This window comes from Diceros bicornis, chromosome 33, assembly GCF_020826845.1.
Source record: "Diceros bicornis minor isolate mBicDic1 chromosome 33, mDicBic1.mat.cur, whole genome shotgun sequence".
In the NCBI taxonomy this organism is placed as follows: domain Eukaryota; kingdom Metazoa; phylum Chordata; class Mammalia; order Perissodactyla; family Rhinocerotidae; genus Diceros; species Diceros bicornis.
This window is the reverse complement of record NC_080772.1, coordinates 24616407-24630088: the sequence shown is the minus strand read 5'-3', so window position 1 is coordinate 24630088 and position 13682 is coordinate 24616407.

Below are 13682 nucleotides of genomic sequence, written 5' to 3'. Positions count from 1 at the left end.
CAGGGCCTCTTACCACTGGAATCCCTTCTCGCAGGTTCTATGGACTTAGGGAAAGCCCTTACACCCCCGCCCCCCTTTCCTGGGAATGTGCACAGTTACCGGCAACCCACTGTGGTTCTCCTTAGCCCTTTCACACAGCTCAGCTGAATTAATTATAGGGAAAGGCCTGTTTTTTCAGTAGAAAGATGTTGTATAAGTGGTTTATTGAACAGTCAAAATTTGGTTAATTACAAAAACAAAATAGTTCAATTTTTTTATCCAATTGTTGCCTTTAAAAATACTCTGTCAAATCTCCCATCCCACAGCTTTGAGGTCATTTTCAGCTTTTAAAAAGTCAGAATCAGTTTAGTCTAACATGAAGCAAAATTGGTGATTGACCTGTATTATTCCATTGCAAGTTTCTGTCTCCCACTAAATCGTTCATTAAGAGAAGCCCCTATCACTGCGCCTCCCACCCTCCCATGAGGCTACAGCTGCTCTAATGCAGTGGTTTTCAAAATATTTGTTTATGCCCCCCCAAAAAATGTTGTAAACTTTGTAACCCTCATGCTTAAAAAAAAAATTGACATATAAAATTTTTTATCATTGATGTAAATTGATGCAAAGGAAGCAATAGTATAAATATTGGTACTTAAAAATAACACTATTATATTACTCTTTAAAATATATTCACTGAACTACAAATACTATGGTTATTTTATAACCACTGTCATCCATTTGTACTACATGGAAAAACTCTTCTCTAATGGCAGGAAAGTTCACAGTGTTCCTTTGTCTCCTTGAACTTGTATTTCCATCCCACTTCTCCTATAGAATTTTATCCTGTTATCTTGTTACGCTTGAAAGTTTTATTAATCACCCTATCATAATTTTCTACAATAAAAATACACATGTAAATTTAAATGTTTAGATTTCTTATGTCTCTAAGACTATAAGTGTTAAAAATTTATTCTGGAGTGAGTGATCAGATATTATTAAGATTCACTTGATCAAAGCAACATATACATATTAAAATTTTTAATAAATAATTATTAAACATAAAACATACAATTATATTGGAAGTATATTTCAGAGAGCCCCCAGCTTCTTCCCCACCTCCATCCTAATCTTGATGCCTGTGGGCAGTGAAGCAAATTCCAGGAAAGGAGCTTCTTCTCTTTGAGAATGGAGCTGAGTGATGGCTGGTGTGGAAAAGTGGCCCTGACTTGGGCCAAAATTGGGGCGCCTCAGTCCTGTCCCAGTGGCTACCTTCTTCCCCAGGTCACTTCACTTCCTGTAGTCTGATTCCCATCTTTCTAAACTGGAGCTAAGACAACACATGCCCTATTTCCTGTGCAGAGTCATAGAAGGGTTCACCTGAGATAACGTAAAAATGCTTCGTATGCATTAAAAACAAAATACAACTGTTAATTACTGTTATTAGTAAAGGAGGGAAAACCCCTTTCTGAAATGCTGGCCTCTGAGGCCCGGAATTTCAATAGCAGTTTGATAATTACAATGCTGGTTTAATCTGACCTGTCTGGTATCACTTTAGGCCTACTGGTATCTAAGATATTAAAATAAATTTATTTTTCTAAAGAAAAATGTAAGAGTCCTTGAGAGATGCTTGAAGTAATCTTAAAAATAAAATTAAAAGGATTCTTATGAGCCTAAAAGATTCAATGTTCACTCTCGTGAGAAGGTCGCTCTTGGTTAGCCCCCGACCAGGGCCTGGAACCCGGAGAAGGCAAACGGCCAACCAGGAATGAATTTCTGAGTCACAGATGCACGCTCTGTGTGCACACGGCCGGGCAGCTTCTGGTTTTGAGGACTTTTCATCTTAGGCTCCTAGAGAAAAAAAGAGAGAGAGATCACTAAAGAGTAAATAGACACAAGGAAACAAGCAAGTGAGGGAAGAAGGGAAAAGAAAAATACAACAATGCAGCATGCTTGAAGTCTCCATCTTGAGCCCGTCACTGAATCCCCGGGGAACACACAAAGGGAGCGGGGCGTGTTCCTCGTCTGGCCTGGGCGGCCGCGTGGAGGTGGAGGTGAGGCTTGCCGTGTGCTCCGCTGACAGCTCCTACATCTCAGCACCACTTTGAAGTTGACCTGAACGATCCTTTCATCAAGTCCTCAATATCTCTGTGGCTATAATTTAAACTTGAAACAGGAACAAAGTGTTTTTCCTATTGAGTAAATCCTCTGTTAGAAGAGTAGATTCTCCCCATGCAGATGGGCTCTCTCTTCTCTTTGCCGTGGTGCATTTAGCCTCCACATTTCATACACAGAGTTCCAAAAACCATCACTCTGGAGAGCAAGTCAACAAAACACACACCGGGACTGACTGTGGGGTCTAAACAATGATAGTGCCATTTCTGAAGTTTTCATTCCTTCCTGCCTGCTCTCCTTCCTTCCTTTCCTTTTTCCTTCCCTTCCATTTCTTTCTTGCTCCTTTTCTTTTCTTTTTTTCTTAGAAAAATGATTTTTCATTCTTTTGTTTTCTTATAGTACTAATATAATAGTATTGCAAATGCAATGTTCATTACAATACATTAAGAAATATACAGATAAGCAAACACAAAAATCAAAACCAAACCATATGGTCACTTCCTCCAAAAATGATCTCAGTTAACATTCTGGTGGAAATTCTTCCAGACTATCCAGACTACCAGACTACGTCTCTCTCTGACATTGCATTTTGTGTATGTGTGTTTATATGTGTGTATTTACATATTAAGTTTTACTGTACTAGAAATAAAGTTTCTTGAGGGTGATAACTCTCATTTCCCTCAATTTGACCCAATTCTGAATAGAAGCTTCTACTTGTCTTCTTCAGTAGAGGTACTTTAGTTTTATCTATAAGAAGCTAACTCTTGGACCATGTCTACAACGTGATTTTCAGATCAGAGTTATCCGAGAAGGTCGGTACTCAAGTCTCTGTTCATGAGGGTGATTTGGGGTTAAAATTTAAAGGGTCTGAGGAGATGCTGAAATCAGAGCTTTCTGAGCAGGCTTGTCTGATCTCAACCCACATGGTGTGATTGAAATGTGTGAAGTAAGGTAGCCCCACAACATGCCCATCATAGATAGCCTCCTCCCCAGCTTTTTCTGGTCCCTACACTTTCCAAGACCCATTAGTCTTTGTGCTACAGGAATTCTGGGAAGATTCTCAAATGGAAATGTGCCTGCTTATCGATATCACATCAAACCCTTATCAGACATTTAATAACACCCTAACTTGTAATAGATCATCAGTGTCTGGGAAGAGAGGAAGGCCTTGACAAAGGTATGAGTTGGGGTGCAGGAAATGAAGGAGAACAGAGAGTTGTGGGAAAGGAAAGTTAGGAAAGATTCTGAGCCTAGGGACTTCCTCTGACATGTTGGGTGTTCCAATAGCAAGGACCAGAAACCCATCCAACAGAGTGTGCACACACATACACACACGAGGGAGGGAGGAAGGAAGGATTAGTGCAAAGATCTAATATTCTTAGAAGTTATGAGGACATGAAATGAAGTATAGCAGGTTGTGCGGTTGGGAATTCAGAAACAGAGACCCCTCTCTTCCTTCTCTGCCTCCCTTGTTTCTCTACCCCTCAGGCAATGTCTTCTAATTACTCATTTGGCATTTGGCTCCAAATAATCTCAAGCCCTAACATCACAACAATCCTGGTCCACTACCCACTGCAGCTGACAACTATTTCTGTGTCTCTTAATTCAAATTCCCTAGAGTAGTGGCTCACAAATCTGCCTGATCATTGAAATTGCTTGGGGCTTTATACAATACAGAGATTCCTGGGGTCCTGTCCCAGATGATTCAATCAGAATCTCTGGAGAGAGAGAAATAGACCAGCATATCTCTATTTGGGCAGACTCTGTCATGCTGCTGATTGGTTGCCCTGGGGTCATGTGTCCATTGGAGGACATTGAGCTGAGGCTGGGGTAGGTGGGCTTCAAGAGGCACATGGGGTCGCTTCAGGGTTGTGATCGGGATGAACACCATAAAACATACTTGTTACAGTGCTGCTTCCAATCCATTCTCTGCTTGCCACTAGGGAGTTTTAAAAATGTATACAAATCAGGTCACACTCACTCCAGCTTACAATCCTTCAGTTGATCTCCTATCTTTTTAATAAAGATCAAAATCCTTAATGTGGCTTATATGGAGAGAGAGGTGAGGGCTGGAACAGATTTTAAAAAAAAGAATGGGAAACACTAACAGTAAAACTGAGTATCTGAGGACATGGGTTCTGGTTTAGATTCCGCGTAATCTTGTTGGTCCTGTAACTTCTCCAGCCCCAGTCACCTCACTGTAAAAGTATATGGTTGGATAAGATGATCTCTAACTCTCTCAGCTATAAAATTCAGAGATTTCTTAGATCTGCACCACTATTTTGGGGACAAGAAGTCATTCCAAGCTAAGGGCTAGGATTTGGTTGGAGCAAGTTGGGTCATGAATATGTTCACGTCGTATTAATTGATAAGAAGTAAAAGTGAGAAATCAGTGGTAATAAAGGACCCCTTGGTCCTTGGTGCAAGATCTTGACAAAACCTTGGTGTCATAGACAACAAACAAACAAAACAAACACGTTCCTTCTGGTTTATGATCACACAATCAAATGGTTCTAGTGAAAATCAGGGTTATAGGACTGTTCTTTCAAAGCAATAATTCTAAAACCTGCTTATGAGTGTGTCCAGGTTTTAGCTCGGTGAGTATATGGCAAGTGCTGAAGTAATTCAGTCCCAAAAATAGTGCGAGAATTGGTACAAGTGGAAATGATATGAAACTAACTACCAAGAGAAAATTAAAAGTTTCTATGGATGACTGGTCACATGGTAGCTCTTAATTGTCATTTGTAGGGTGATGAAATAGCGTGTCAACAATTCATTGGTTGGATGATTATAATGACTCTTGTAAGTTGATGACAAGGCTTGAATGGCAATTTTTTAAGCAAGTTCAGAAATACTTTATTCATTTCCACTAGGCAATGTGCATATCCCTGAGGTCAAAGATGGCATCCATCACTTTAATAAACTTGGGCTTTAACAAATTCAAACTAATCCATAGCAGTAGATGGAGGCCAGTGGTTGGATGGAAGACTGCTCAAAGACTTTCATCTGATATCCCACTCGTATCTCCCTTCTGCTTTCCAGTTCACCCCCAATGTGCTAGAATGACCTTCTCTTCTACAGGCCAGGCTTTCTCTCTATCATTCAACCTGCTAAGAAGTTTTACCTTCACCAGGAATGCTGCCCTTTACTGGATAAATAGAGGCTGATGACCTCTGATTCCTAATGCTTAATTAATCACTCCATCTTCTACGCTGCCATATCCTCTTATAAATACTACTGTTATAAGACTTAGAGTATTGGTTATGTCTGTCTGTCCCTCTAGATTGGATGTTTCTTTATAGCAAACATCATGACTTGCTTACGTTTATATCTCCCACATCTACCACAGTGACCAGCACATAACGGTTACTCAATAAATCCTTAGAAAACAAGAATTGTAGCAATGACTTGGGGGGGTGGGGAGGGAAGGGATAGTTACCATCTCATAAGGACTTTTATTCTAATTTATTTTATAACAGTTAAAATATTACACATTGACAATGAAAATAGAGCAGAACACAATACAGTCTAAACATTAGTGATTGAAACAGGAAAATGCTGTGTAGGAAATATTTATTTTGAACGATAGTACTTAAGGAAAAGAAAACAAACTGGTTTAACCAGAGGAGGGTGGGGAAGTAAGGACCTTTTGAAGAGAGCTCCTGAGCGATTCTAGGGGTTGCTCATATCTCCATCCAGGTCAGGTTACATTTCAAAGCACATGGCCTTCTTTTTCCTAGACATGCCCATTCTTATGTGTTCCCATCGTATATAGGATAATTTACAGGGTTGACAAGGTAGGTAGGAGGAGAAGTGGAAGGGAGAATGAAAATAAAATGTTGCCTTGAGGTATCTGACCGAGTTGGAAGAAGGAGGGAAAAGGGGAGTTGTTATGGGTTGAATTGTCCCCCCAAAATTCATATGCTGAAGACCTAATTCCAAGAACCTCAGAATGTGCCCTTATTTGGAAATAAGGTCATTGCAGATGTAATTAGTTAAGATAAGGTCATTAGGGTGGGCCTTGATCCGCTGTGACTGGTGTCCTCATAAAAAGGGGAAATTTGGACACAGAGCCACGCATACAGGAAGAACACCATGTAAGCATGAGGACAGCCATCTACAGGCCAAGGAGAGAGGCCTAGAATAGATCCTTCCCTCACAGCCCTCAGAAGGAACCAACCCGCTGACAACTTGATTTCAGACTTTTGGCCTCCAGAACTGTGAGACAATAAATTTCTGCTGTTTAAGCCATCCAGTTTGTGGTAATTTGCTATGGCAACCCTAGCAAATTAATCTAGGAATGAAAGAGAATATGTATATAAATGTAAAAGAATGATTTCCTAAGACGGAATGAACTCAACTGTGAACTGTGAAATCCAGAGGTATGGTGAGGGACAGCTGGTGAATGACAGTTCTGAGGGAGAAAGGAGAGGCCATTGAATCAGTTCCTGAAGCCAGCCGGCAGATGGCGTAGTTGCCTGGAACAGCTCTTCGGGGCAGGAGGAGAAACCAGGTGGGTCTTTCCAACTTGTCAGATGTTTGCAAGTGGAGTAGCCAGGAGTGGTAATGCAGACCACTGCTAAGCTGTGTCCAGCAACCTCCGTGATTCTTGGAAGGCTCCCTGCAGAGACTTGTGGGAACTATTTCTGGTGATCATAATCCAGCTGGGTGTGCAGCGGTACATGGGCGTGGAATTTAAACTTTTGCTACGTCTGACTAAAATGCAAACTCCTAGAGGGTTTATGACTCTGGTTGTGCCATTCTCTTTGTACAGCATCTCACACAAAGTTGAAAAATGGTTGTTCTTTGTGATAATAATTTTCTCCTTTTAACCTTACTAAAAAGAGACATGGTTTTTCTCTTAAAAATTACATTTCTAAGCCAATAGTATGTACAAAGCTTGTATTTACATCTGCTTAAATCTTTGAGGCATGCTCCCATTTACTTATTAGAATATTAGTAACTAAGATTTTAATATAAAAATCCAACAGTGACCAAGAAATAACAATAAGTGTTTACAAAGCACTTTCGTGCAAGAGCCCAGTGGTGTTATCAACATAGACCTTACTGTCCCTGTTTACAGATGAGGAAAACTGAGACTCGTAGAGTTTAAGTACAAGTAGGGAGCAGCAAGAACAAAATCAAAACTCAGTTCTTCTGACCCCCAATTCATGGTTCTCTATCATTAAATAATGTTTAAGAATTTAAGGAACTGTTGGAAATGCAAATCAAAACCACAATGAGATATCACTTCACACCTGTTAGAATAGCTATTATCAAAGAGACAAAAAATAACAAGTGTTGGCAAGGATGTGGAGAAAAAGAAACCCATGTACACTGTTTGTGGCAATGTAAATTGGTGCAACCACTATGGAAAACAGTATGGAGGTTCCTCAAGAGATTAAAAATACAACTACCGTATTGAAGGAAATGAAAACACTAACTCAAAAAGATATATGCACCCCATGTTCACTGCAGCATTATTTACAATAGCCAAGACATGGAAACAACCTAAGTGTCCATCGATGGATGAACAGATGAAGAAGTGGTAAGTTGTGGTATATATATATATTCCATTATATATATTGGAATATATATAATACATATTATATATATTGGATATATGATATATTATATATAATGGAATATATATATAATAAATATATCATATATATATAATGCAATATACATTATTCGGCCATAAAAAGAAGGAAATCCTGCCATTTGCAACAAGATGAATAGACCTTGAGGGCATTATGCTAAGTGAAATGTCAGACAGAGAAAGACAAATACCATATGATCTCACTTTAGGTGAGATCTTAAAAAAAAAAAAAAAACTGAACTCATAGATACAGAAAACAGATTGGTGGTTGCCAGAGGCAGAGGGTGGGGGGTGGGCGAAATGGGTGAAGGAGGTCAAAGGGAAAAACTTCCAGTTACAAAACAAATAATTCCTGGGGATGTAATGTACAACATGGTGACTATAGTTAATAACACCATCTTGTATATTTGAAAGTGGCTAAGAGAGTAGATCTTAAAAGTTCTCATCACAAGAAAAAAAATTTGTAACTAAAAAAAAAAGAATTAAAGGAACTGTTAATAGAAAATGATACCACATGGTTTAATAGTCTAACTGTACACTATTTGTCAAGGTATTTATCATAAAAAGCCTATGACATTTTACTGGAAATCCAGTTGTTGATTATATAATTAGTACTGAGTAGAAAAAAATGTAGACTGTTGAAATGGCACAGAATGAGTTTGAATATCTCTGGTTTGGGCAAGTTATTTAATGTCATCAAACTTCAATATCCTTCACTGTCAACAATAAATAGTAATACTTGCCTCATAAGCTTCAACAAAATAAGATACTTTAAGTATTTAATGCAGATCCTGGTACCAAATAGGCCTTTATAAACGGTAGTTCCCTTACTCCCTATTAATAAGACAATATTTGGAGGGTTATCATGCAAAGAACATGTTTTCTCTCAAGGAAATGTCTCAATCAAGGTCAAAGTCATAATATGCAGCTGTGGACTGCCTTCACACCCACACAGGGCTGCTGGGCACGTCAGCAAGCACACTCATTGCCCACTTACTCCTAGAACTCAATGGAGCAGGAACATTCCTCTGCTTGAAGGGGCACATTTCCCTCTGGCTTGTCGTGTGGCAGGCACTTCTGAGGGCTTCGTGCCCACTGCTGACTTAGTGGGAGTTTTGCATGTGGGAAGCAGGAACAATTTGCTATAAAACCCCTGCTGTGGATCAGAGAAGGTTATTTTACCATAAAAGGAGCAAATTACTTGACTTCTTTAATGGCATCCAGATGATTTTCTCCTTTTCATTTTTAAGCTTTGCTTATAATTCCACAGTATTTCCTAGCAGCACAGGCCTGACTTGGCACTCTCCATGGCTTCACCCGTTGTAAACAGTGTTCACAGGGCATGAGCTTTCTGGCTGTGCCTTTTTAATTTCAGAATTCCATTTTATATGAATGCCTTACATATGGGTGAATGCTATGTAGTTTACAAAGTGTTTAATGTATATTAGTTCACAGAATTTTAAAGCTGGATGCATTGACTAGGGGTCAGCCAGACACTTCTGTAAAGGCCCAGGTAGTAAATATTTTAGGCTTTGCAGGCTGTATAGTTTCTATCTGCTGCAGCTGCTTAACTCTGGCCTTGTAGCATGCAAGTAGCCACAGACAATGCGTAAACAAGTGGGCATGGCTGTGTTCCAATAAAATTTTATCTGTAGACACCCAAATTTGAAATTCATTTAATTTTCACATGACAAAATAATCTTTAAAAATAATTTTCCCTTAGCTCACAGGCTGTACAAAAATAGGCATAATTTGTCTATCCCTGAACTGGAAAATTATATTAATAGAATCAGTGTTGGATCTGCTGGAGACTTATAGAGCTTCTCAGGACCCTTGATTTTATAGCTCAGATTCTGCAGCACAGAGAAATTAGATATTTTCCTCAATAAGTCTTACAGCTAGCGAGGAGGAAGACAGACCATAATCCCCTCTCCTGATTCCTGAATCGGATTTTTTTAAACCGTGTCATTCTTCAGTAATCACCATGACTTACACACGTCCATGCAGGCATCTGTGATGAATGTGTAATTAATCTGTGGACATAAATGTCTGTCTCCCAATTAGCTCTTCTGACCTCAACTTGGAGAGACTTGGACTTTGCAAAATGACTTCCTCAGCTGCATTACTAGCAGCCTCCTATTAGGGTCAAAGAAAGCCTGCAAGACTTCTCTCTCATGACTTATACTGCTATGTAAGTAGAATATTAGAATTTTTGAGCCAAAAGGGTCCTTGGAGATTTTCTTGTCTCATATCATCAAATTATATGGGGGAAATTGAGGCCCAGAGAGCCTAAAGGAACTGCCCAACATTGCTCATTGGCAGGATCTAGAAGCCAGGTCTTCGGATCCCCAGTACAGACCTGTTTCAATTGCACCATATTGCCTGACACAATAGTTTATGAAAAGGAATGTGTGAAAATTAATAAACGGAAACCTCATTTGAAATGGAGTCGGGAGACCAGAAAAGAGAACTCTGAGGCAGGTGCCACTCAAGCACACCACTGACCCCAAGAGGAAGAGAGGTCCCTTCCATCTCCGACAGGAAGTGGTACCACTTACTACCCCAGCAGAAGGAAGGAAGAAATTCCTCCTTACCCAGCAACAGCTCAGCCAATGAGAGACTGCCATAACTCAGCCAATGAAAAGCCACTACACTTCAAACTCTCAGTCTCCTCCAATGGGCTCTTCCTTTACAACAGCCCCACCTAACTTCATAAAAGAATGGTTTCTCTCCGTTGTCTGGATTTGCTGTGTTGTTCCCCACAGAGGGCGTGTTTAGAATTGCAATTCTTTGCTATTCTGGAATAAACCCATTCTTCTGGTAAAGTAACTGGCTGTTTATTTATTTTAGGTCAACAATGTTATTACTCATAATTAAAGCATGCCTTTTGTGTTAAAGTCCAGAGAACATAGTAATTACCAACTCATTCTTATATATCAGGAACTATACTAGACATACATAGATTACATAATTTAATCCTTTCCTTATTTATCTCCATTTTACAGATCAGGAAGCTGGGGCTTGAAGAGCTTACAATAATTTATTTCATGTTACATCGCTAGTAAGTGACAGAGCCACAGTTCAAATCTACTTTTCTCTTTAAAATCTGAGCTCTTCACTTTCCATGTCATCTCTCTTGGGTGCTTTTGTTCTAAGCCACAGAAATCACAATGGAAACTGGCATAAATTACAAGAAGGATTTATTGGGGCAGGGGATTGAAAAGGGGAAGTGTAACTTCAAGCATCATTCAAGCAAAGCCCTATGATCCCTGGCTCTGCCTTCGCTGGCTTGTGGGCTAAGATCTCAGCTGGCTTTGCATCCTCATTCACATCCAGCAAGGACAAAGGTGAAACCAAATCATCTTTTGAACAAACATCACGATCCTGGGGCTCTGAGTGGACCAAACTCTGGACTGCTCCATAGGCTGAGGATGGAATTAATCCTCAGAGCCCATCCCTAGAGCTGGGAGTGGGGTCAATCTACCCCAAATGAACTGCTGTCACATATGGAAGGAAGGGGTGCTCTCTGGAAAGGAAAATCTGGAGGCTGTTAGAAAAAGGAGAAGGGAAGAATGAATGTTTCATTGGCAACCAATGAATTTACTTTACCACCTCCATATCTACTCCACATTTATTTAATTGATACGGTCAAAGATACAAAACGGGCAGCATAAACCGTGGTGTCCTCGAATGCTTGCTCTAACGTGGTGGGGGAAGAATTTCTCAAGGTACATTATACTCACCAGTCTTCAACAAGCACCTTTGGATACTTGCCTGCGCCTCTGGCATTAAAGGAAAAGGTATCAGCCTATCAAGGCAGGGTCTTCCCAAAAAGTATTTGAGCTTTTCCTGGTGGCTAAATCTGCACTTACCAGGAAGAAAGTAAAGGGACTAACAGTGACCCAATCCTAGTCTTATAACTAGGACTGTCATAACTATCCTAGTCTTTATAACTAGGGCTTCTTTATAATTCAGTCTCCCCCTTATCTGCCCAGCTCCAGTGCCAGGATCTCAGACATCCCCCACCACCCCTTTTCCAATAGCACCCATCACAACAGGCTGCAATGGCTGTTTATGTGTCTCGTGTCTCCACTGGATCTCAGTCCCCTTAGAGAAGGACCATTTTTCACCCATTTTTGGTCCTCAGCCTGGAGTAGCATCTGACCCACAGGAAGGGAATGACTGCAACCAGATGATCAGCGCTGGCTCTGAAAAGAGTGCTGAGCCCAGGGAATCCTGGTGAGATCATCCAGCCCCTCTGAACCTCCCCTTCAACGAAATGAGAGAATTAACAATATCTGCTTCAGATGATTATCCGAAAAGCTTGTTATAAAATGTAAAGTGATGACAATGCTATGTCTTTCAATTTTTCATTAATTCTAAGATGCACATTTTCTCATATTTTAACATATCTGAAAAAGAGATACTGAATGTTTATGTCTCTCCTAAAATTCGTATGCTGGAACCTAACGCCCAAGGTGATGGTATAGGAAAGTGGGGCCTTTGAGAGGTGCTTAGGTCATGAGGGTGGAGCCCTTATAAATGAGATTAGTGCCCTTATAAAAGAGACCCCACGGAGCTCCCTAGCCCCTTCCGCCATGTGAGGTTACAGCTAGAAGACACTGTGTATAAACCAGAAAGCAGGCCCTCACCTCACACTGAATCTACCAGTGCCTTGATCGTGGACTTCCCGGCCTCCTAAACTGTGAGAAATAAATTTCTGTTGTTTATAAGCCACCAAGTTTGTGGAATCTTGTTATAGCAGCCCAAATGGACTAAGACAATTCTGCAATCCAGGTATAAGTATGCACCATAGTTTAATTGACAGTGCTTTTTTCTTATGTCTTATGTACTATATCTTAGTATTACATAAAATAATGGTGAATCTTACAATCAAAGGTGACTGGTAGTCAACAAAATATGATGTTGATATCCATGCAGTATTCTTCCTCTGACAAATGCTAAGAATCAATTGTTTTGTTTGTCAACCTTAAGACATTCCCTCTACATCCCTCATGGCATCCTGGCATCCCCATCCATTTACATTTTAACTGTATCCAAATTTTGGGGAAATTATTATTATTTTATTTCCACATACACCGGTTATAGTATTTAGCACTTAATCTTACTTGCCTTTTCTTTCCATTACCATCTCACCACAACCACCACCAAGACTTAAGTAACGGGAAGAACTCTGCAGTGTTTTGGAAAGAATAATTTTAGTTCTAGTCCCGTTTCGTCACTAATTAGTTACATGTCTAATCTCTGTCATCTGCAAAATGGGGGTTCCAGTATTTACCCCACAGCTACGCAAGGTGGAATGAGATCAATTATGTGGATGTCCTTTAAAATTACTGCATCTGGAATCCGATGAGCAGAGAGGCCTCCGTTCCCTCTGTAGTTTTACCGGTCTTGGACAGCTTCCAAAGGCAACACTTCCAAAGAAAGGGTGTCTTTTAAGGTGCATTTGATTACTTCCCATATTCACCCACATGATCGCTGGGATGATTTCTGTTCTCCAAACATTGACAAGACATGGAAAACAAAGTGACTAATTGTTACATTTGACTGCACCCAGTTTCCAGTAAGGACGTGAACTTCATTGCTTTAGATGTCAGTGTCCCCCTGACTTAGCCGGTCCCAGCAGGAACTGCTTCCTTTGCAAGGGCCTGCTAGGGGAGCCTTATCTTGATGTTTTTAAGACAATGCAAGCTTTAACTTGAGATTGTGAGTTTCTTTCAGTGTTTCTTTCAATGTTACTTACCAGAGACAAGCTCCCTCTTATGTTCGGTGTTAAAGTGGTACTCACTTATATGTGGTTTTCTTCACCTTTTTCTTTGTGCTTTCCCCACTTTGCACACCATTAAAAATGAGTTTGTCTTTTACTTGGTTTTAGGCTTCAATTATGGCGTGGGAGGGGGATGGACATTAGGACACGAATAGATATGTAGCATTCACTTGGTGCTCAATTTACACACATCACCTGGTT